Source organism: Pan troglodytes, chromosome 11, assembly GCF_028858775.2.
Source record: "Pan troglodytes isolate AG18354 chromosome 11, NHGRI_mPanTro3-v2.0_pri, whole genome shotgun sequence".
Taxonomy (NCBI): Eukaryota; Metazoa; Chordata; class Mammalia; order Primates; family Hominidae; genus Pan; species Pan troglodytes.
In genome coordinates, this window is record NC_072409.2 from 31,812,844 (window position 1) to 31,837,500 (window position 24,657).

General features: G+C 40.3%; 1 long non-coding RNA gene across 2 annotated transcripts in view; it reads right to left on the reverse strand.

The window, feature by feature from the left end:
* LOC738655 (uncharacterized) overlaps positions 1 to 24,172 on the reverse strand; it is a 63,759-nt gene extending 39,587 nt beyond the window's left edge. Inside the window, exons 1-3 of one of the 2 annotated variants that reach the window (XR_682360.4) lie at positions 23,914 to 24,172; positions 2,000 to 2,093; positions 817 to 914 (exon numbers count right to left, since the gene is read on the reverse strand). This is a non-coding gene — a long non-coding RNA (uncharacterized LOC738655). The remainder of the gene's footprint in view (positions 1 to 816; positions 915 to 1,999; positions 2,094 to 23,913) is intronic. The other variant, XR_001720943.3, reaches the window with a different exon arrangement.
* Between the last annotated feature and the right edge of the window lie 485 nt (positions 24,173 to 24,657).

Genomic DNA, 24,657 nt, shown 5'->3' on the forward strand with positions numbered 1-24,657 from the left:
CAGCTTGGTCTTGTCAAGGCTTGATGTTAGTTCAGATGCATCAGGCTTTCAATTAATCCTTACTCCATGATTAAAGTAGTAGCACTGCCCCCAACACGTATCTTTTCTGAAGACTTACATTCATGGCAGAGGTGTTCACTGAGGACAATCTACTCTGGAAATCTGATCTCCGTTTGTACTGTGTGACCTCTGTGATCGCTCATCAGCTGACAGTTTACGTGTAGTTATTCCATGCCAGTCTTTGTTGAATCTTGCTTTTTTTTTTTTTTTTTGCAAAACTCTGTCACCCAGGCTGGAGTGCAGTGGCACAATCTGGGCTTACTGCAACCTCCGCCTCCCAAGTTCAAGTGATTCTCCTGCCTCAGCCTCCTGAGTAGCTGGGATTACAGGCACGGGCCACCATGCCTCGCTGATCTTTGTATTTTTTTTTTTTTTTTTTAGTAGAGATGGGTTTCACTATGTTGGTCAGGCAGATCTCAAACGCCTGACCTTAGGTGATCCGCCCACCTCGGACTCCCAAAGTGCTGGGATTACAGGTGTGAGCCACTGTGCCCAACCAAATCTTGCCATATTCACATACAGATTAGTATTTGGGCAAAGACTTAAAGAGATTCAATGGAAATTTCTGGAGGTCTTTTTGGTACAGTTCTCTTATTTCTAGTACCTTGCTTTATAAATTCTAGCTGCCACAGCAGTCTGAATTCTGATCTCTGTTTCCTTTCTCTAGGGATACTGATGCTTTCAGTTTGGGGTCTACTTATATGAAATATTTTAAAATATTCTCATGTAGGAACACAATATGAATGTGGAGCTTACCTGTGTGTTTCCTGCTCTCAAGATTATAGCTTTGCACTCTTTTTTGTCCAGTGCCTGCAAACGATTTCTTCATGTACTTTTATCTTCTTTCAGAGTTGCTTACAATGATAAGTAAGTGTAAGAATGATGCACGTTAATTCAACATGGCTAAAGTCCATGACTATTGTAAAAGGTTACAAGAAAGTATTGCCATATCTATCTATCTATACAGATACATATGCATATATGTTATATGCATATAATAGGTATGCACACTATATACATAATACAGTATGTGATATGCATATATGTATGTATGATATATATGTTTATTCACATACATACACATATGTATACCGATGCATTGTTTTACACTTCCCTCAATGTATTCTTTCAGAAAGATGTTTCAAAGGGGTCCTATTTATTCTTCACCCTACTTGAACCAAGCTGTAGAAGTAAAAGATTAAAATTCTTTGTTTGGGAGAATTTTTCGTTGATGCCTTCATGACTATGGGATAATGTCTAAACCCCTGACAGATTTATGTTGAGCAATCCTCACACTCTGGCCTCATTTCCTGCCATTTCATATTCCACTCTAGTCCCCATACCATTTATGGCCCCCAGTGATCTACTTGTGATTTCCTAAATATATCATCCTCTTTCACACCTCCATGTCTTGCATATGCCATTCTCTCCGCCTGGAATGCCTTTTATTCCTTCTGTTCTTTCTTTTTTTTTCTTTAGAAAGCTCTTTCACCTTTTCTGCAAAGGTTGTCTATTCTCCACCAGAAATACTAATTATACTTTCTAAATTCTTCCTCTGCTATTTCATATATCTCAGTGAATTGAAAGTATATTTTAATGTATCAACATCCCTACTTCCCATCCCTATTATACTATAAAATTACAACAGGACCATGTCTTATTCATTGGTGTATCCTCACCACATTCATACTATCTGGCACATAGTAGGTTCCCAATGAGTGTTTCTAATTAGATGAATTAATTAATATGTGTGAAATGAAAAATAGATATTTCTATTTTCTAATGGTAATACTCCTAACCTCTAGATGGTAGGATCTAAAGTCCAAGTCACATGTTTCCCATGCTGTCCAACATCTACCCTGCCTCCTGGTTGCAGATCTGAATTGTGTTATTTCTCAAAGGCCATTAAGAAGTCTTCAGAGAAAGCACATGAAATTACCTCCAGTGCTGGTTTGCAATAATGTCCTTTTGTTCTCAGATAGTCTCCAGTTGACAGCTATCAAGGTTGTTCTAATTTGTGTCAAACCGGCCATCTACAGGGAACATTTTGGAATGGGGAAGGTTCAGGAGACAGAAAAAAAGTAATGAATATAAAGTGTAAATGCCATAGTAAAGTAATAGAGACATATAATAACAGCAAGGGAAATTTGACCTTCTGGCCGAAAACTCGATCGTGAACCAATTGGAGAACTTTAGAAAATTGGATCAGCCTCAATAGTCACAGAGTAAACATGGGAAGTGCAATCCAGTCTTATTAAACATAATGCACACTTAATGCATAATTTTATTGCAACCAATTTCATGCTACTGCTTTAAATGAAGCTGGGTTTACTTCCATTGCACCAGTCCACTACCATTAGTGCCTCTTAAGAGAACGGCAAGGCCAGTAAACTGTTACTGGGCTGATCTCTTCCTCAGCCCATACTTTCTGCTTCATAAATTCACCCTGCTCCCACAGCTTGTACAGAAATCTTGTCTCCATTCAGTACATGGCTTTTGAAACACTACACTGTTTTGGCAAGTTGTTTGCATACGGGAATGTTATAGCATTTCCATTTATACCAGTACGTAAGGCACTGAACCTTTGCCTTGGGAGAATGTTTGTCTGAATCCCAGACCTAAGAGCTGGGGTTCTTATTATCTGTAAATTCAGTCTGGGGAAAACCTAACATCTGCATTGTGATAAGAAAGGAGATGTGATTCTGAATCAAAAAGAGAGAGACTAAAACCCATAAGATGCATCTTGTCTATATCTTGAGGCTTGGCTTACTTTTTTCTGTCCATGTTAATTTTGGACTATATGCCCTCAAATTCTGTTTGACTTCCTCTGAGGTCTAGTCTTCGCATATCTGAATATGAATAGGATAAGGTGAGGTGCTGAAAAAGATAAAATCTAGAGCCTGATGCCTGACTTTGAAGTCTTGGTTCTGCTACTACCTGTGTGAGCTTGGCACATCACTGTACCTCTCTTAAGCTCAATGTTTTCATCCATAAAATGAGGTTCCTAGCCATCTTGTGATGAGGGCAGACTGAAAAAGCACTTTATAAGCCTGAAGATGGTTGCATATATTATTGTAATTAAAGAAAAGCATCAAATGTGATAAATTATGAGTAAACCAAATTCTGTCAAAGCCACAATTATTTCTAAAACTTAATAGGCATTAAAAGTCTAAAGATATCAAAAACACATTGCATATATTTTAAATCTTTCACAAAATTCTGAATTCCCTTCTTCAAAAAAACAAAATCTAAATAAAAATTTTGTATTGAAACAAAATTTCTGAAAATATTTTCCAGCTGCTATGGGATGAGAAAGCAAATCGTACCAAAGCCTATGAAGACATCAGTAGCAGAAGGTCTTCACAGATCTCTGGGGCTCTTTAAATCCTGAACAATGCCTTGCTTTCCCCTTGAACAACTCACTCCCCACAGGACTCCCTTGAAAGTGCCTGCTCTTCGGAACCAGGAAGAGCTCTGACACTGGGGTTTGTAGTGGCCTCATAAGGGGCGCTCTTGAGGTGGCCACAGGAGATCCAGAAAGAAAATTACTGATCTGCATTCTGAATTTTGGATTCATCTATATTTCAAAGAACATCTATAAAAGAACGCAACTGCTCCCAGATAGTTAAATGCTAACCCCAGCCAAAGTTTTCTACAATTCCCAAAATCTAACTAGTGTTATAAAGGGGAACCATGTTCCAGTTGTACATCATGAAATGGCTGCTCAAAAACATTAATAGAAGTCATTTCAACATAGGATAGAGTTGGAGGCTGTGTCACTGGGGAAACTGAGCCTAATCTGGGGAGTGGGTATAGGCAATAGTCCTTCTACCCCTAATATAACAACATTCTTATATTATTTTTTAAAATCCCTTATATGTGTATCAAAAAGAAAACAAATTTTTCTACCAAAAAGACATATGCATGTGTACGTTTATCACAGCATTACTCACAATATCAAAGACATGAAATCAACCTAGGTGCCCAGCAATTGTGTATTGGATAAACAGAATATACATATATACCATGGAATACTACGCAGTCATTAAAAAGAACAAGATTATATCCTTTGGAGCAACATGGATGGAGCTAGAGACCATTATTCCAAGCAAATTAATGCAGGAGCAGAAAAACAAATACTACATGTTCTCATTTATAAGTGGGAACTAAATATTGGGTCCTCATGGATATAAAGATGGCAACAATAGACACTGTTAGAACTAATAGGGGGGGGAGGGAGTGGGGCAAGGTTTTAAAAATGAACTGTTGGATACTATGCTCACTATCTAGGTGACAGGATCATTCATATCCCAAACCTCAGCAGCATGCAATATACCCATGTAACAAACCTGCTCTGAATCTAAAATGAAAGTTGAAATTATTTTGAGAAAATTCCCTTATATATGTACTCTGTCCAGTTCCAAATGGAATTAGAGGTTCATTGATTCATTTACCAACAAACATCAACTGAGTCCAGGATACTGTTGGCTAGCCCTGTGCTAGGCATGAGGGTTACAGAGATGATACTGCACTAAAGAATTGATAATCTATCAGTGAGATAATACAGACATGAAAACAGCATACAACAAGATAGGGTGAAATAAGGGCCACAAGACAGATAAAATTCAAGGTTAGAGAAATTCAAAGAGAGAGATAGAGGCCATCCCCATCAAACAAATATTTATTTTATACTGTATCAAATTTAGTTGTTATTAATTGATCATGATTATAACAATCTTTAAAATCCTTTCCAGATTTGAATTATAATTTTAAAAAATCTGTGCAGCACACATCACCTGGTCTTGGGCACATGGAGTATCTGTCCAAATGTAATGTACAGCATCTATGGTTCAAAAGCTCAATGTTAATACGTTAGTAATGATGTTACACCTGATGGGGACAGCATAAGATATCCCCTGCTACCTGTTGGTAGGTTGAAAGGATCTGTCAAATCTGGAGTTTTAATGAACCTAATCTTTACTGGCAAAGTAGCTAACTTGCCTCCTGGAACTTTTTCTGCAAAATTGTTAGTTATTGTCCTGCTCACTTTACTACTTCTTCTCCTCCTCCTCCTTCTCCTCCTTCTCCTCTTTTTCTTCCTCTAATTCCTCCCTCTTCTCCTTCTTATTCTTCCTGTCCTTCCCCCTCCTCTCCCCTCTTGCTTCTCTTCCCCTTTCTTTTCCTCCACTTTAACATTTTAAAATTGAGGTGTAATCGACATAACAGATGAATGATATGTGAAACTCATCATTTTAAAATTTACAATTCAGTGTTTTTAGCGTATTAATAATACAGTTGTGCAACTATCAGCTCTATCTAGTTTCAGAACATTTTTTTCCTCACCACACCCTCCCCCATAAAAAAAAAAAAGCCCATAGCTTTTAGCTATCACTCTCTAAGCTCCTCATCTCTGCCCTAAACAAAAACTAATTTGTCTTTATGGATTTCCCTATTCTGGAGATTTGTATCAGTAGAATCACACATTGCATGTTTTTTTTTCTCTGTCTGATTTTTTCACTTAGCATAGTATTTTCAAGGCTTATCCATATTGTAGCAGGTATCAGCACTTCATCTCTTTGTATGGCTGAATAAAATATATCACAATTTGATTATCCATTTATCAGTTGAAGGACATTTGGATTATTTCCACTCTTTGCCTATTGTGAATAATGCTTCTATAACCATTTGTGTACAGCTTTTTGTGTGAACATATGTTTTTTATTTATCTTGGGTGTATACCTATGAGTTGAATTGCTGAGTTGTATGGCAACTCTACGTTTAACCTTTTGAGAAACTACCAGACTGCTTTTCAAAGCAGCCACATCTTTTTGCATTCTCATCAGTGATGTAAGAGGATTCCAGTTTCTACTCATCTTCAATGCTTGTTCCTGTCTGTCATTTAAATTAAAGCCATCCTAATGGGTATGAAGTTGTATTTATCTGTAGCTTTGATTTGCATTTCCTTAATGGCTAATGATGAACATTTTTACATGTGGCTTATTATCTATTTGTATATCTTCATTGGAGAAATGTCTATTGGAATCTTTTGTCAATTTTTTAATAGGGCTTTTGTTTTTATTATTGAGTTCTAAGACTTCTTTCTATATTGTAGATACAACTATCCTTTCAGATATATGATTTGCAAAAATCTTCTAATCTGTGAATTGTCTTTTCACATACTTGATGGTGTTCTTTAAAGCAGAAATATTTTTCATTTTGATAAAGTCCACTTTATTTTTTTCTTCAGTTGCTTGTGCTTTTGATATCATACCTAATAAGACTTGCTTAATTCAAGGTCATGAAGATTAACTCTCATATTTTCTTCTAAGAGTTTTATAGCTTTAGCCTTTACATTTAGGTCTTTTGCCCATTTGGAGTTAATTTTTGCACAGTACATGGTGTGATATAGGAGTCCAACTTTATTCTTCTGCATGCAGATATCCAGTTTATCCAGGAGCATTTGTTTAAAAGACTATTCTTTTATTTTTAAATGTCTTGGCATCCTTATCAAACTGCATTTTATATCTTGATCAACACAGGATATACTCACATAAGAGACTTGGGAGAAAGCTACCATGCCATTCTAGATGAGGAATCTGGTCATCCAGCTAATCCTGGTAATTGTATTATATTGGTGCAAAAAAGTAACTTGTGGGTTTTGCCATGACTTTCAATGGCAAGAACTGCAATTACTTTTGCACCAACCTAATACATTTGTTATCAGATTGGAGAAATAATGACTAAGCAAGAAGTAATAAGCAAATAAAAAGTATGGTAGTTCTCTGTGAGTGGGTCCAAGTTTTTGTTACATTATCCACTTTAATACTAAGCATATGCTATAGACTAGAGGTTGGCATGTAGCAAAAATCTTAGTGAGACCTGAAGTAGCATGCAGAGCTTGTGTTCCCAGCAAGAAAGAGTTCTATGAGTTTTTTGGGATTGTGTGAGCAGTACTAATTTCAGAGACATTGCAAGTGGAGAAAGGAAGGGAGGAGACTTTTCTCTTTCTGAGCATCCATGGTCGAACAAGATAGGCATTCACAGACTGGAATGACCTGTCATCCCTATGTGGTCTACAGATTTAATGTTATTTTATATGCTGATTTTAACATGATAATTGCCACAAATGTATCTTTTGTTAATTATTTCTTTTTTATTTATTTTTTTATTATTATACTTTAAGTTCTAGGGTACATATGCACAACGTGCAGGTTTGATATATAGGTATCTTTATATACTCTTGTATAAAGATTAACTAGCAAAGGGACATAGGCAAGACCCCACTCGTTCTGCATGACAGACATTCTCAGGAATGCTAGCAGGAAGTCTTCTGAAAGTAAGGTTATGTGTGTGGCTGATGAAACTCAAGGTATGTCCCTGGACTTTGGAAAAGCTGATTTAAGAATTTCAGAGAATGACTAGCTATGTTTCTACAACATGCCACTTGGAGCAGGGAAAGTGGAAAGAGAAGGTGAAGCAACAATCAAACAGGCAGCTCTGACTGTAAACCTATAGAGGATCTCAAGAGAGAAGGAGTCCAGGAGTAAAAAGGTCTGTAGCAAAGATAGAATAAAGACCATATATCAAAGGACAACATGACAAATGATTGTAGAGAAAATTCAGGATGTAGTGAAACTGTTAGAAAGTATGAAGAAGACTAGAAAAGGTTAAGCAAACATGACTGGAGGAAATCAAAGCCTAGCCATGGTTTCCACTGTGCTCCACATCATGTATCTGCTTTCACATCCTTACCTCCCACTAATGCATCATCCACCCACAATATGGTCTGGCCCCACCACCTTCTATAAAATTGCTCTATCAATGATCACCAGGGACCAACGCAATTCAAAATCTTGCTTTTTTTCAGTGCAAACTTCACTCATCTTCTCCATCATGTTGAAGAGATCAAACATTTCTGCATTTTGACACTCCTCTCTTTGGTCATTTGCTTCCTCCTTCCTCCCTGATTCCACCCTCTCTTTTTCCATCTCCCAGTCCTTTGAAGTCAGCATTTCAGCAAGTCCTACAATTCACTCACACTCTAATGAATCTTGTATAGTTTGTCCTATAATGAACTCATTATGTTTCTTCAAAGATTGTCATCTTCCTCCAGCATTGATTGTTACTATAAATGCCAAGCTGGTCTCCCAGAGTCAGCTTCTCCCTTCCCCATTCTCTCTAGGTTCATTCTCACTGGGATCTTTCTCCATCATATATGTGACCATCACTCTCTAGTGCCTTCACTGATTCCCCATTGTTGACAGGATCAAGCCTAACACAAGGCTCCATTTCTGTTTCTGTGTCTTTAGGACAAGTTTCTTGGTTCTTAAGGTCTGGGCCCCACTGTGGACTGCGGCTTTGGGATTTTCTCATGATCTCCCTACTCTGGTCCTGGTTGCCTTCTCATGACCCTAGTTCTTGGATCATGAATAAAGCCATTGACTCTCCATTCCATCATTGCATATGAAATATTATCCAATGGCTCACACTGCTTATAAGGTATTCCGTGATTTGGCCCAGGTGACTTTGTCAATATGCTATTTATTCTCTCTCACACACATACATGCACACACACAAATATCCCTTTCAGTTGACTTGAAAATCATTATTTACCCAAACATACCCAAACCATGGTAAACCATTATTTACCCAAAATACCTTTGCTTATATTAAACATGCATACATGTGCACATGTAAACACACACATAGCTATACATAGCTAAATACATAATGATAACTTAGCTTTGCTAGGTGTGAAAAAGGCTTTCAACAGTGGTCCCTAACCTTTTTGGCACTAGGGACCAGTTTTCTGAAAGAGAATTTTTCCATGGATCAGTATGGGGGAATGGTTTTGGGATTATTCAAAGCAAATAGACCAGGAGGGCCAGGGGACAGTAGACAGTGTAATTCGGCTGAGAGTCTGGGAGATTCAAAGGAGGGTCAGGGAGCTGGGGGAGCTACTTAATGAGTGAGAAGCTATAACAGTGATATGTGCACTCCTCGGACTCTGTCTTACTCCCTTTGGGCTGCTATAATAAAATATTATAGACTGGGTACCTCATAAACAACAGAAATTTATTTCTCATAGTTCTAGGTGCTGGAAATTCCATAATAAAAACATAGGCAGATTTGAGGTCTGGCAAAGACCCATTTTCTGGCTCATAGATGGCAACTTTTTGCTGTGTCCTCACATAATGAAAAGGAGAAACACATTCCCTTAGGCCCAAGACCCAAGAGCCCTAATCCCATTCCTAATCACCATCCACAAAGCTTCACCTCCTAATACCATCACCTTGGAGGCCAAGATTTCAACATGTGAATTTTAAGGGTACATAAACATTCAAACCATAACCTCTGGTAAAACCAGCTTTCAAACTTCAACTTTTAAATTTCATGTTTATGTTCAGCATACTAAACATGGCAGCATTACTAGAACCTGACTTTTTCTGCTCAGGGAATCTGTTCTAGAGCTTCTCAGTGGGTCCTCCAAGACTTCCTCAGATGGGTATTGCACCAGAAGCTCTCCCTACCCAGTCTGTCTGCTTCCCAGAGAACCTGAATTGACATAGACTAAAAAGCTAGAGAAAAATAGGAGTCAGGCCATTGCCCCATTATAGTAATAAGTAGGTCTTAGGCAACACTTACATGCCAGACGCTGTTCTAGAAACTTTGTGTATATGAACTAATTTAATTCTCAAGACACTGGGAGTGAGTACTACTATTAGGACCAGTTATAGGTGAAGATCCAGAGAAAAATACAGAACTACTTTAAAGTCTCACAGCTAGCAATTCATGGAGCCAGAATTTGTATCTACGCAGTCTGAAATACAGTTGGTGTTCATAACCCTTATGCTCTTTTCAGGCAACCTGCTTAAGGGGATTATAGACAAACTTGAAAAACAAAGAAGCAAGTCCTTGTAAAGTGTTTGAGTGATGTGTGGGGTAGATTTCCTGACCTCTCTCCCCACCCCACCTTCTGCACTCTGCTCCATCCGCATTGGCCTTCCTTCCTTGCCCAGAACTCTCTGGGCTCTTTTCCTTTAAGGCCTTCACAGCAGCAGTTTTCTTAGCTTGGAACTCCTTTTTCACACTCATCTAACTTCACTGGACCAAGGTCTGCTCGATTACCACATTCTTGGGGAACTCTCTTCTGACCCCAAGCCTATGTTTGATCCCTTTGTTACATTCATGTATGGCATCTAGTTCTTTTCTTTTAGAACTCCCATTACAACTTCAATGAAGTAACTAATTCTGCAATGACTTATTTGATGCTTGTCCCTTTTCACAGGCTTGCCATTTGTTTCGCTTTCCAGGGTATCCCCAATATACCCTGGCAGGTGTGAATATATTGGCTGGATGAATCTATCCTAGCAGCCTGGGTCTCAGACCAGTAGGAGAGAGGGTAGACAGAGGCCAACAGCAAACATGTATCCATTCTTATTAAAAAAATGTGTTTGAAAATGAGGTCAGGATGGTCTAGATGGGCACTGAGTGTGCCATCGCCAGAGGTATAGAGAGGATAGTGGACACTTGGTGGGGATTTTGTAAGAGAGTCAGTGTAACAGGTTTGATTACAGAGCCAGTTGTATAGTACTCACATTGCTATAAACAAATACCAGAGACTGGATAATTTATCAAGAAAAGAGGTTTGATCGGCTCACGGTTCTCCAGGCCGCAGAGGAAACACGGTACCAGCATTTGCTTGGCTTCTGGAAAGGCCTCAATGCTTGAGGAGCTTTTACTCATGGTGGGAAGTACAACAGGAGCAGGCACGTCACATGGCGAAAATAGGAGGAAGAGAGAGATGGGGAGATGCCACACACTTTTTTTTTTTTTTTTTTTTTTTTTTTTTTTTTACTACGTAGTCTTACTTTGTCGCCCAGGCTGGAGCACAGTGGTGCGATCTCAGCTCACTGCAGCCTCTGCCTCCTGGGTTCAAGCGATTCTCCTGCCCTAGCCGCCTGAGTAGCTGGGACTACAGGCAGATGCCACCACGACGGGCTAATTTTTTTTTTTTTTTTTTTTTTTAGTAGAGATGGGGTTTCACCGTGTTAGCCAGGATGGGTCTTGATCTCCTGACCTCATGATCTTCCCACCTTGGCCTCCCAAAGTGCCAGGATTACAGGTGTGAGCCACCGTGCCCGGCCTGCCACACACTTTTAAACAACCAGATCTTACGAGAACTCACTATTGCGAGGACAGCATCAAGAGGATGATGCTAAACCATTCATAAGAAATCCATCCCCATGAGCCATTCACTTCCCATCTCCAACATTGCAGATTACAACTTGACATGAGATTTAGAGGGGACACATGTCCAAACTATATCACCCTTCTATTTCTGAGAGTCCCTGAGTGACTTCTCCAAGGCTGCATCATCCACGGGTGCCCTGCCATCACCCAGAGAATGTGATATTTGGTCCTTATAAATGAGACAGCACAGTGCAGTGAAATAGCTAGCTGCAGAAAATAAAGCTTTTTCTATGGTTTTGGTTTGGTCTTTATTCTTGCACTGCTGAAAATAAGGCCCATCTTTTCCACACCACCTGTCCTGTTTTCTTAACTGAGAAATTAGGAGCTAGACTAGATAATCTCTAAGGTCCTTTAATTCCAAGAATTACAGGCCATATTTCTTAGGATGATTGTTCCACCCTCTCAGATTCCCACCCTCTTTCATGTCATAGGCTTTTATCCTTCCTTATCAGTAATCAACACAATGGAAACATGACCCTTGGGGAACAGCACAGCACAGATTGAATATTCTTGCCACCATATAGCTATTGCTTGAAAGAATTACACCGAGAAAAAATAAATTTTCTACAAGACTTTGAATTTCATAAAACTGTTCCATAAAAAGTAGGTCTTTTATTTCTCCCAAGAATTGTGTGACACAGGTGTGATATTATTTCCACTTTACTGATGATGAAACTGAGGTTCAAGGGGGAATGGGATAAGCCTAAGGTCTTAGCTGGAAGCATTTCTGGGGCTTGAACCAGCTCTGAAGCTCGGTGATGTTGTCATTACTGCATGTCACCTAATGAGATCAAGTATTAATACAAGGAACACATATTTAAGCAGTATTAGCTGCTTTTTTTGTACACAGTGAATGTGAACATAAACTTGGTCATTGGCTTTGTATATGTAAGCTATCGGGGAATTGAAAATAAATTGTTTCTGAAAACTAATTCATTAACAAGTGTTTATTTGTGAGACTGTTGAACAAGTGAAAAACTCATATATTTTTGGTGTGAGTATACTTAACAAAGGGAAAAAAACCCAAGGACACATGTTTCAATTATCATTAGGCTAAAAATTCCATGTATCTCAGCTTTTATAAGTAGGCACAAAATAATATATATAAATGATGGAGAAAAAGAAATTTCAGAAAGAAAATGATTTCGACATCAATCTTTCAAAGAGTTATTAAAGACAGTTTTTTTAAAAAATTCTGAAAAATACCTTTGGTCTTTTCTCTCTTGATGGCTGAACAGACATTATATTTGAATGGAGTTGAGGTGAGGAATATTTTTCTCAAAAAGGCAACATGGTTGAAGAACACAGGCTGTGGCTGAAGGCAGTGGACTAGGTTTTCATCTTTTATCCCTGGTTTCTGGGATATACTGAGTGAGCCAGTGTTACTTGTCTGGGTCTTTCTTGCTCTATTTGTAAACTGGGAGCAACCTGGCAAATGTTTAGACATAATGGTCAACATAGACACAATTACATTAGTCCTTTTGTGTAAGATTTAAGAAATTTTAAATACTTCCCTATGCATTATCTTATTAATTTTCTCCCAAATCCTTGTAAGGTAGGTAAAAGAGAAATGTGTATGTCCCTTGAGTAGATAAGAAAGCTGTGCCTAAGTGAGGTAAATATTCTTGCCCAAGGTTGCAATGCTAGGATGTTGTTGAGCCAGGATTTGACCTCAATCAGGTCCGATGCTCCACTCTGCTATGTTTTTCTCTCCAGCACAAGGCACTGACTGACACAGGCAGGCCAACTGAACAAAAGCTCCATGTTTCCTTTTTAACGTACAACTTTGAGGAAGGATGTGAGGTGCCTGAGCCTGGTGAGAAAGGCATTTATGTGTAAGAGCCCTCTGTGCATTAATGCTGTGAGTGAGAAGTCGAACTAACACCTAATTTTAGTATGCAGCTAGCGCAGTGTGCCTGTTAATCGTATTCAGTCAGGCTGACTGAAGAGGAGAAAGGAATAAAATAAACATTTCACTTAACCTTTACAATTTGTATATTTTGATCGTCCCACCAGCTTTAGAATACCCTTCTCTATGTAATCGCCAGCCATTTTCTATGCTTTACACATACTTGACTCCTTTCTGTCTGTCTTCCCTTCTCCTCCTACCCCTATCATGCTTCCCTATCCCTGCTTTCTACCCCCTGGCACTCCTCACATCGCTGCCTTCAGCCCTGAGTCCCTGTCTAGCCTCTCTTCTCTTACCCTACTTGTGGACAGGAAGCAGGCTCCAGAGGGGCTGAAAGGGACCTCAGACATGATCTACTCGACATTCTGCATGCAAAGACCTCCAGAAAGAAGAGAAGGCATGAAACTCCATAAACCATGGAATAAGGAAGGTGACAACATCTTCAACACACAGGAAACAAAGAAAGAGGAAAAGAAAATAGTGAAGTGAAACAGTAAAGTAAAAGAAACCTTTTATCCTGACATTCTCACCCTACTTAAGTAAAAACAAACAACAACAACACAATATGATGCAGTCAAAGCTATGAAATTGGAAATACTTTTTGCATTACTGTCTTCAACACGGCAATTACAAATGCAGTGATTAAACAAGAATAATGCAAGGAAGTTGGGGTGAACAAAGCTGTGGAGTTTAATCGACAGGCATTGTCATGGGGCATCTCCTTGGTGGGCACGTGGGGAGTTATTTTCAGGTTGATCCGAATCAGGAAGTTATATATCCCACTGAAATGTGAGCAACATGAAAATCTCTCTGTTACCACAAGCAGTTGGTGAGAACCCAAGGCCCCTAGAACAGATTTGTGCTGTGCTGTTCAATTTGGTAGCCACTAGTGACATGTGGCTTTTGGGCACATGTAATGTGACCAGTCCAGATTCGGATGTGCTGTAAGTATGAAATATACACCAGATTTTGGAAACTTAGTCTGACAGGGAAAAAAGAATGTAAAACATCCCATTAATGATTTTTGTGTATTGATTACATACTGATATAATATGTTTGATACTATATATAGTTCCACAAAATATATTATTAATTTTACCTTTCTTTTTAATGTAGCTACTAGAAAATTTGAAATACGTATGTGGTTTATATTTGCAGTTCTCATTATATTTCTATAGAACAGAACTAGATTAGTTTCAGAGTTGTAATTAGGAGCAAACAGAAAGAGAAATCCTATCCAGAATAATAATCAATATACCCAGTCTAGACAACATTGGAGAGTATTTGAGGGAGAAAAGTGTCTTAAGATTATTGTTGATGAAATCTAGATACTCCAAGTGAACTTTGAGCAACTGTAGTTGGAACCAGAGGAAACAGGCCAATGTTAGTAGCCCATGGTAACAGAAACAACCACTTGGTGAGGAAGTTGTATGTGGGAAATCCAGGCCAGGCCAGCCAGAGACTTTTTCCTCTTTTGCCATCTTTGTCTAAGGATATTTTTAGTTTTAGAGGAAGAATGGAAAGTTCTCATGAAAAACCCATTGTTATCTGTGTATCACATAAGGCACTGCGTACATTGAATACAACAGGTTATACTTAACAAACTAATTAGTTGTGCACAGACCAGGCCTTCTGTGATGCTCAGTGAATCCTTTTGCAGGCTTCATTAAGCTCCACTTTAAGGACTCTCTTCGGGTATTCCCATGGCTCTCCATCTCAACTTGGTTCTACCTCAGATAAAATTCCACAGACCGGAGTGTCTGAAAAAAGTGAGCTGTCCCTCTTACAGAATGTGGCTTCAACCAGGCCCATCTAAGCAAGAGATGCTTCAGGGCCTATTAACATTCCTGTCCAGTTAAAAGAAATCCCAATTTTTCAAGACCCAGTGTAAAAAAGAGTCAGAATTTAAATAAGATCTTTGCAAACCCAGCATTCCAAAAGGAAATGCACACATCAAGCCATCAGGGTAACCATGTAAGTGCGGTTTACTCCCATAGAGGGGATTTAGTGAGGATTTCAACTACTCCTTCTGTGTCCTAGAGTTACTATTTACAGTGATTGTGGCTATAGACCAAGATGAGTTCCCTTGGGTTTTTAGTTAAAAATATAATAATATTTGTTTTAAACTAATCAAGCAATCTAATACCAGAAACTATTCTCTTCTTGGTCTTTAGTCTTCACTGTTTCCAAATTGCAATATGAGAGTAGAAAATGTGGCCATTTTTAAACCTGGGAGAGAATAGATGACTGTGAGTCTTTTATATGTCTAACATAAACACAAACTAAAGGAAGCTATTACAGAATGAAACCGAAAAGCCAGATCTTAGCTCTCAACTGTGAGATACAACGTAAGAGATTAAATTCTTTTAGATTCTCTCTAGAGATACTCAACCGAGATATATATTTTCCTTATAGGTTTAACAGGGGGAATACTCCAGGTGGGGGCTAGTCCCCATCTCTAGGTACTTGCTGTAAGCATATGTATTACAGTTGCCTGATTCAACTATGAGCAAACCCTTGTTTGTATTGACCATTGAAGATGTCTACAACCTATTATTTTTCTTCTTTGTTCTGTTTTTCAAAGGCACAGATACAAACATAAGGTTTTCTAATTATGCTCATCAACATAAGTTACTGAGATTTGCCAACTTTCCATTTCATAGGGGTTTTTTTTGTCTGTTTGTTTGTTTGTTTATGAGATAGGTTCTCATTCTGTCACCCAGGCTGGAGTGCAGTGGTACGATTACAACTCACTGAGCCTTCAGGGCTCACACAATCCTCTCACCTCAGCCTCCTGAGTAGCAGGAACTACAGGCATGTGCCACCACAGCCGCCTAATTTAAAAAAAAAAATTTTTTTTTTTTTTTTTTGTAGAGACAGGTTTTTGCCATGTTGCCCAGGCTGGTCTCCAACTCCTAGGCTCAAGGGATCTGCCTGCCTCAGCTTCCCAAAACACTGGGATTACAGGCATGAGTCACCATGCCAGGCCCATTGGACAGTTTTTCACAGAATTCATAACATGTTCTGACCTTAGCATTCAAGTTTCTTATTTGTATTACAGGCAATTGAGTTTCCGATCTCTGCCTTGAAAGCTGTGAGATCTCGGGCAGGTTGTATAGTCATTCTGAGACTTAGTTTTACTTATCTGTAAAATGAGGATAATTGTATTGTGCTCACATGGAGATTGGATGGGTGAGACATGGTCTACATACTCACACACGGGACAATTTTCTCACTTTCTGTAATTGCCTAGCACACATAGTAGAGATGCAAGTCATAGCTGCCGAATAGCCACTTCTTAGACCCACTTCTAAAAGGCTATGTTAAGAGACAGATGCCAGCAACTTCAATTTTCTCCCACAATGATGGGAATGCTATGTGATGTTACTGCTCATACCAACAGGAACTCTGAGCAGGGGAAATAATACTCAGGAGGGCTTTGGGTTGGTTCCTCTAAGTCAGAAACCCAAGGAATAATTGCTAAAATGTTTTTAGCTCTCAGTGTGTGCTATCTTATCCCAGAGCTTTATTTTACAGGATGTGGGCTGTGTTGGGACCCAGGTTAAAAATAAGACTGTGTTATTATCTTAATATTGCTCAATTCATTCATCAAAAAATGTATGAAGCACTGGCTGGGCCTAGTGGCTCACACCTGTAATCCCAGCACTTTGGGAGGCCGAGGCAAATGATCACTTGAAGTCAGGAGTTTGAGACCAGCCTGGCCAACATGGTGAAACCCTGTCTCTACTAAAAATACAAAAATTAGCCGGGCGTGGTGGCACATGCCTGTAATCCCAGCTACTCGGAAGGCTGAGGCAGGAGAATTGCTTGAACCTCGGAGGCGGAGGTTGAAGTGAGCTGAGATGGCACCACTGCACCCCAACCCAGGTGACAGAGCAAGACTATCTCAATTAAAAAAAAATGTGTGGAGCTCCTACAGGTGACAAGCAGTGTTCTAGTAACTGAGACTATAGGTGCAAACAAGGCAGGCAATGTCCTTACCCTCCTGGAGTTTCCATTCTGGAAGGAAACTGACATTAAAAATAGTTATCAAAAATAAAGTCACAGACAAGGCCTATGATAAGAACAACATAGACAAAGCATATTACCTTGAAACCTCATAACAGCCATCCGGCAAAGCAGGTACAGGGTGTTTCATGTTACATGGGGATGAACCTTGAGAAGCCAGTAAGCCCCACCAGCTGCTAGGAGACAGGAGCAGAGGTGAAGTTGTGCTTTTCTACCTCCACCTCACCGCTTCAGGGATCATGTGGGGGCCGTGGTGCAAAATAAATTAATCCTCAGTTTCCTCATGGTAAAATGGGAAGAGTTCCTCCCTGTTCGCGTCAGGAGGATTAAACAAGCTAATAGAAGAAAAACACTCAGGATTGTACCTTACACTCAAGGTTCATTAGAAACACATGGTAGCTGCCATCAGAAAGTCCATAGAAAACAAATAGCTACAAAGTGGGGTAATAAAAGTACTAAGAAAAGGTGCTAGAAGCTTCCGGAAGAGAGAGTGACTAACACTCGTTAGCAAAAGGAGAGAAGGAATCTAGGTGGGTTTTGAACACAGAATAGGAGTGCGCTTTGGGCGCCACGGCATTATGAGGCGAGGAAACAGCACGTACCACGCATGAAAGAGCACGACTCCTGGCGGGGAGTGGACTGTAATTGCTTCTTATGGCTGGAATATGAGTGCCCTGGAGGAGGGGCAAGAGGTGGGCTGGCTAAGCCCAGAGAATAATCCCTCTTTCTATGGCTGTCAGGCGCTCCGGGAGGTGATGGGAGAATAGGAGAGCCAGAGAAAACCTCGGAGGCCCAGGCCCAGACGCAGTGGGCCATTTGAACCTCCATCATCTGAGAGGTAAACCCCAATCGTGTGCCAAATTGCCTCTTCAGGCTCCAGCCTCTCCCCACTGTGGACTGTTTGCCTGTCTGGAATGAGATAATTTGTCAGACACCAGCTGCTGATCATTCTTTCCTCATGGGCACATTTATTATTATGTTACAGTGTGCCTGAAGAATCTTTACCATCACTGGAGTGAAAATGATTAAAATGTGGGGTTTTGTTGTTGTTATTGTTGGGTTTTTGTTTTTGTGTTTTTTTTTTTTTCTCCAGAAATTCTCAAGTCTTCCCTCTGCCAGGGACAGCATCATCGGTCATGAACCATGTTTGGGTAGCAGGCTGTGGGGAGTCATTGTCATAATTAACAAAACAACAAGCAGAGAACCCCAGGGTGTTGGGCTGGGGAAGAAGGACTGTTTGGAGCCTTTGTGATCAGAGCAGAAGTTCGGCAGCCACGAAGCTGGGCGACACGTCTCTGAAACAGTGCCGAGGATGGGCTAGCTGGCTTCTAGAGCCGCACCATGTCTAATTATGTACCAGGAGGCAAGAAAAGGTGTAGGTCTGTCTTTCCAGTTCAGAGGGAGAAAAAAAATCTGTGGTGTCTCGCGTCGAAGAAACGAACAGGCTGACCTTTTCAGAGCGTCTGAAAGAAAAAACCAGATGTATTTCTCAAGAGTCACTGTGACTGAAGGCTTGCATTGTGCACTCACATAAAGGGAGAGCTAACCAGAAAACAGCAGCTGATGATCTGAAGCCAGGCTGTGCTATTGTCCGGCACACAAATGTTCTACAAGGACCCAGACCACCATGCAGTTCTCTGTGCACAGACTATGGAGGTTGGGGGGGTGGGGGGGTGAGGGCTTTTTTCCCCCCTTCTTTTCTTTCTTCCCTTCCTGAAACCTTTTCCTTCCAATCCCTCTACAATCGCTCACATTCAACTGCTAGCAATTATTCCCATTGACCCTCTTCGCTCTCCAAATGGGGTGTGGGTCTCTGAAGGTTTTCTCTTTGTACCTGACAATCCCCTGTTACAGGCAGGCTCCAGGGAGGAGGTGAGGTCTCAGCTCCCTGGGGACGGTGACTGGGAATTGAGTGTCTGTGATTTATTTTCCATAGAGCAAAGTCAAAGCAAGGCAAGTGTGTGCTGGGAGGCAGACAGGAGGATCCTCCAGCCTCATCAAGGGCTGCTTCTCTATTGTCCTTGGGGAGGCTAAGGGCAAACTCTGGCATTGTTGCAGGGGGAAGGGAGAAGAAGCAGCAAGATGAAAAAAAGTAGGCAGCCAAGTGAGATGGGGAAGCGAGATCCTTTCTCCATTCCAGCTCAGTGTTTTCAGGCTTTCTCCTACAGCCTCTACCTTCTTTAGCATTAGTGGACTCATTTCAACTCTTCTGCAAACTGTAACGTTCTTGAAGGCAGATACTTGTCTTCCCCTCCTTCTTGTCTTTCCATTGCCGTCGGTGTTATGTTTGCACCAAGCAGTTACTCAGTAAATGCTCCTACATGGAATTTACCCTGTGCCCCTTCCGACTGGATCTGGCTCCTCCTATTGAGAGAGCACCTCCTCCTACGAGCAGCCTTCCTTGACTGATGTAAAGTGGCTTCTGCTCCAGGAACTCTTGATCACTTAATTTAGCTGATTTTTTTTTTTAGGCCATGTCTATAGACATTTACTAATATACCATATTTATTAGCTGGTAGGTTAAAAAATAGTTCATCTAGCAAGATGAAATCATAGCTCTCTGTTCTTTTAAGTGGTCTGACTACACTTTTATAAAAGCCCGCAGGAGGCAGACTCAACAAAATTCCAGAAATGTAATGTTACTACTTTTGTAATTGGAGTCAGAAATCTCACTACCCAATGGCTGAACCCAGGACCATCTGGGTTCAGATCTCAGGTGCTGTTCCTAAGGCTACAGGTTATAACTTGTTTTATATTTGCCATAGCACTTTGTATTAGAGATAATTCTGATCATATGTATGTTTGCTTTTTGTCGCTTACCTCCACTAGACTGTAAGTTCTATATAATAACACCAGCAAGAAAAACAACAACTAATATTTATGGAATGCTTAGTGTGCGTTGGGTACTATTTTAAAAGCTTTACGTGGATTATCTTTTTCAATTTTTCATTATGTGAACGTATTCCCTGTGTCAAGAAGAGTGGTTGGCACTACACTGAATTTAATAAATACTTGTCGAACCAATAAAAGGAATGAATGCTATACCCTTCCAAGATTGCAACTAATAAGTCAAACCAAATCCTAGAAAAAGAGATGTTATGAGAACACAGGCAAGTCAAAGGAACATCCTCATGCATTCTTGAAAATACAGGTAAGCCTTGCATTGTGCAATAAATTGCAAGGACCCTGGACTTGTCAGAATATATTCTTAATTGAAATGCATCATGGAGTTAGCTATTTTGAGAGAATCCTGTTATAGGTTCTTTTGTTAGGCAAAGAATTATTTTATAATGCAAATAAATTATCCCCCTCCTCCAAAATAGTAATCACTGGCAAGAATATCACAAATTAGCATTCTTCGGAGTGCTTTCCTATATGTATAGCCATGTGCTCACACATAGGATTTTGGTGTCACTACAGAACTAAGTGTGTTGAACATCAAGTCACTGATAGATCTCTTAGATACTGTAAGTAAATATTCCTATTGAACACATAAGAAAATGAGGTTTAGGGAGATGATGAAATTTGGCCAGAGAACATCCCTTTGATGACTCTATGTCTGAAGGGTCCTCTCATGACGTGGGTTGATTGGAATCCAGAATTAGTCTGACTCCTTGGGTTGTTCCCCAGCCACAGATGCCTGTTTCATGCCTAGAATCATAAGTTTATTTAAAAAATTTATTGAAAGCCCTTTATATACCAGGAACTGCTCATAAGAAGTATGTCAAAAAGCAAAGTAGAAAAAAACTGCTTTCAAGATTCATCTATAACCACAAGGTCCAAATGGTAGCCACTAGCTACATGTGGCTATGTAAATTTAAATTAAATTAAGAAAAGTTTTAAAATTAAAAATGCATTTCATCAATTTCACTAGGTGATCTCAAGTACTCAAATACTTGAGTTTTAAGTACTTTTGTGGCCACCATACGTCTACTAGCTGCTGTACTGAAAAGTGCAGATATAGAGTGTTGCCTCTACCATAAAATGTTCTATTAGTATTGCTCTAGATAGAAAATAAACAAATCTATAATGTATCTGCTGGTGATAAGGGCTCTGAAGACAATTAAAGCAGGGTCAGAGGATGAACAGAGATGGACAGGGCTCATGTTTACAGGGTATTAAGGTAAGGCGCTCTGAGCCAGGGACTGAATGAATACAGGGTGCAAGTTCCATGGCTATCTCGGGGAAAAATATTCCAACTCAGGGAGTACTTAGTACAAGGACCAAGAAGTAGCCTGCTTCTCAGTTGGAGGAGTAGCAGGGAGGCTTCTGTGGCTGGAGCAGGAATCACTGAGCGTGGGAGCAATGATTGGAGATCAGAGCAGAAAGCAGGGCTGGGACAGAAAAACGGAGGCCTTGCAAGCTGTGTTAAGCCTTGGATCCCCAAAAGACCTGAGCAAAAGTGATCTGAGTTTTGTCTTTCTTCTCTCCTCTTCTTTTCACAGTCTCTTTCTCTCTCCTGTCTCTTCACACCCCTGTACCTTATCACTCATGCCTTTGTGATAAGATAACTCCTTTTTGTTTATAATACTCAAGGAAGTCAGAATGTAGAACAGCATTTTGCATCAGGCAGCATCAAGTTCTCTTCTTAGTCCAGGACTCTGAGTCTGTGACTGTAGGACTTAGCAGGTCTGTTGCTTGTTGAGTGAGTGTGACAACTGGGAGATCTGGGCTCTGTTGAGGTTTGAACCTTATGGCTGGAGAGACAACATGGGTAATGAAGGTTTCTTAAAACTAACACTAGAGTTTATTATTCACAGGATAAAGGTGATATAATATTTTTATTTATTTATTTATTTATTTTAGACAGAGTCTTGCTCTGTCACCAGGCTGGAGTGCAGTGGTGCGATCTCGGCTCACTGCAACCTCCAACTCCCTGGTTCAAGCAATTCTCCTGCCTCAGCCTCCCGAGTAGCTGGAATTATAGTCATGCGCCACCATGCACGGCTAATTTTGTATTTTTAGTAGAGACAGGGTTTCGCCATGTTGGCCAGGCTGGCCTCAAACTCCTGACCTCAGGTGATCCTCCTGCCTTGGCCTCCCAAAGTGCTGGGATTTCGGGTGTGAGCCACCGCGCCCGGCCAATATTTTTCATATTAATTCATTTAACACATTTACTGAGCACTTAATATGTACCCAGTGGTTTGTCCAGTAATGAGGGGAAATTCCAGGACACTGGACTTTCTGTGCTAAAACCAGAAAAGTGCTGGGCAAATTCAGATGAGTTGGTCCGGCTATTCGTGGTGGACATTGTGACTGCAAAGATAAGAAATAGTGTCTGCCTTCCAGACAGCGCAGGCTGTTAGAGAAGACAGACCATACACAATTCTCAGTGCTTTGATTGAGGAGAACACGGTTGTTCTGTCATGTTGCATACCTGAAAGGCTCCAGTACAATGAGGATAATGAGTGAAGACATCCTGGAGGAGGGGAATACCTGCTTTAATTCTTGAGGATGATTAAAGATGCCCACATCGTGGCCCCAACTCTTAACACCTTCCCTGGGTCTTCTGTGAAGGTTCATAACAAGCAGGTCAATGTGCACCCATAGTCTCTTCTTGTTGGAGAACCAGATCACCACCGACCTCAGAGATTCTACTGCCCCCAAATGCTTCATATCTGATTGCTTTGTTTGATTAGAAAGCACAGAAAGGAAAGGAATGACTACATATTTGTCCATGGGAGTATCAATATTTGGGCAAAAGGAGGCTGTTGATCACATCTGTAATTCTCTCCTGGCATAACGAGAACTAGGGGGCATCTACAAGAATGTATATTCATCTAAATTCGTGGGACAGAGGAGTCAGGCGGAAAGGCTTTTCAAAGGCATGCTGCATCTTGCTCAGTGAGTGCGCATTTCTCAATTCTTTCTCAGAAGCAGACATTAAAACCTGCAGCACAGTCATTTAGAATTTCAAAGGTTTCTTCTTCAGGGGGTGGGACACAAAAGACACCACCGTTATTCACATAATGCTGGGATGGTGGGGAACAGCAGCACACCATTAACGAAGACGGTGCAGCAAACCTTTATGGAGAAAGGCAAGAGCTATTCTGCCAGGATAAAGAAGATGCCTCATTACAGTTGCTTTTAAAAAAGATTATTATCATTATTCCTTTTAAAATTCACTCTTGCATTCCACCTAGGTTGGGAGAGCTTAAGAGGGGAAAGACAATTTTTAAAAGTAGTTCATAGATCACTAAAGAATCACAAAACACTCAACATTCAGTACACACATCTCTCTCTCTCTCTCTCTCTCTCTCTCTCTCTCTCTCTCAGCGGAGGGTGTCAATCAGAATTTGGAATAAAAGCAACATCCAAATAAAGAGATTTTTTTTCTTTCTTAAGGCAGACCTCTTATGGTATTGCTCTGTGTGGTTTAAATGGTGCCAAAATCCTACCCAATGGCTTGAAGGACCAAATAAGATGAAGCTTCTCACACATAATGCTGCTGGTCCTTCAACATTATCTTGCATAGCTTTGCCCTTCTTCTCCCTCTCCTTTGTTTTGGAATTACAGGAGGCAAATGCCACAGATTTCAGTTGGAAAACCAGGAGCCCAAGCTGCAGGAACAGCCAGCAGACAACATTGTCTCTGAACTGCTATTGTTTCTATTTTAGGAGCACATTGAGTGATTAGCTTGGGTAACAGTAACATCGCATTACCTTGCAAAGGCTGGAAATGTCTTTCAATAAGGAGGCAACACCGAGTCCATGTGATACAATCCCGTAGACAGAGCCAAGTGGAATACATCAAAGAGAGCCTTGATGCAGATGTTTCATGCAGAAGAAAATTAGGTCAGAGACCACTTCAATTTCAGCTTCTGCCAGCCTCGTTTGAGAGCTTCCAGTGAATTCGTAATGAATAGCTTCTAGGGCACTTTTCTCTCATTCAGTCACAGGCTGCCACAGCCAGATGAGCGTTCCATGTGGAATCTTCTCTCATTATTTAAAACTGCTACTTTGTGTTCTAAAATTCCAGAACCCTTCCAATGCACCACAACTATAGGCCTGAAACAAAAAGACTCCAAAAATACAGAGAGCCATTAATCTGTATCAGATTCTTGCGTGCTCTCTCTCTCCCCATCCATCATATACATGCATGTTTTTTAATACATCTCCAAGCCCTTTTTTCATCTGCTTATGCAGGTACATAAACCGTTGCTGAGGAATATTGGAGATGTCAGGCTTTTTTAATCTTACTCAACTCTGAAGAAGCTGAGTGGCCTATAGATGACCAAAATGCTCTGATGGCTTCTTGCAGGGAGTGTGCATGTGTGAGTGAGTGTGGCGTGCATGTATAAAGAAAAGCTTTTCTCTGAAAAGAGCAGAGAAGGGCAGTGTGACCTCGATGAAAGTGAATGATGCATCTTTTCCCTGCCCACTCCCAGCCCCATCTCACATGTTATT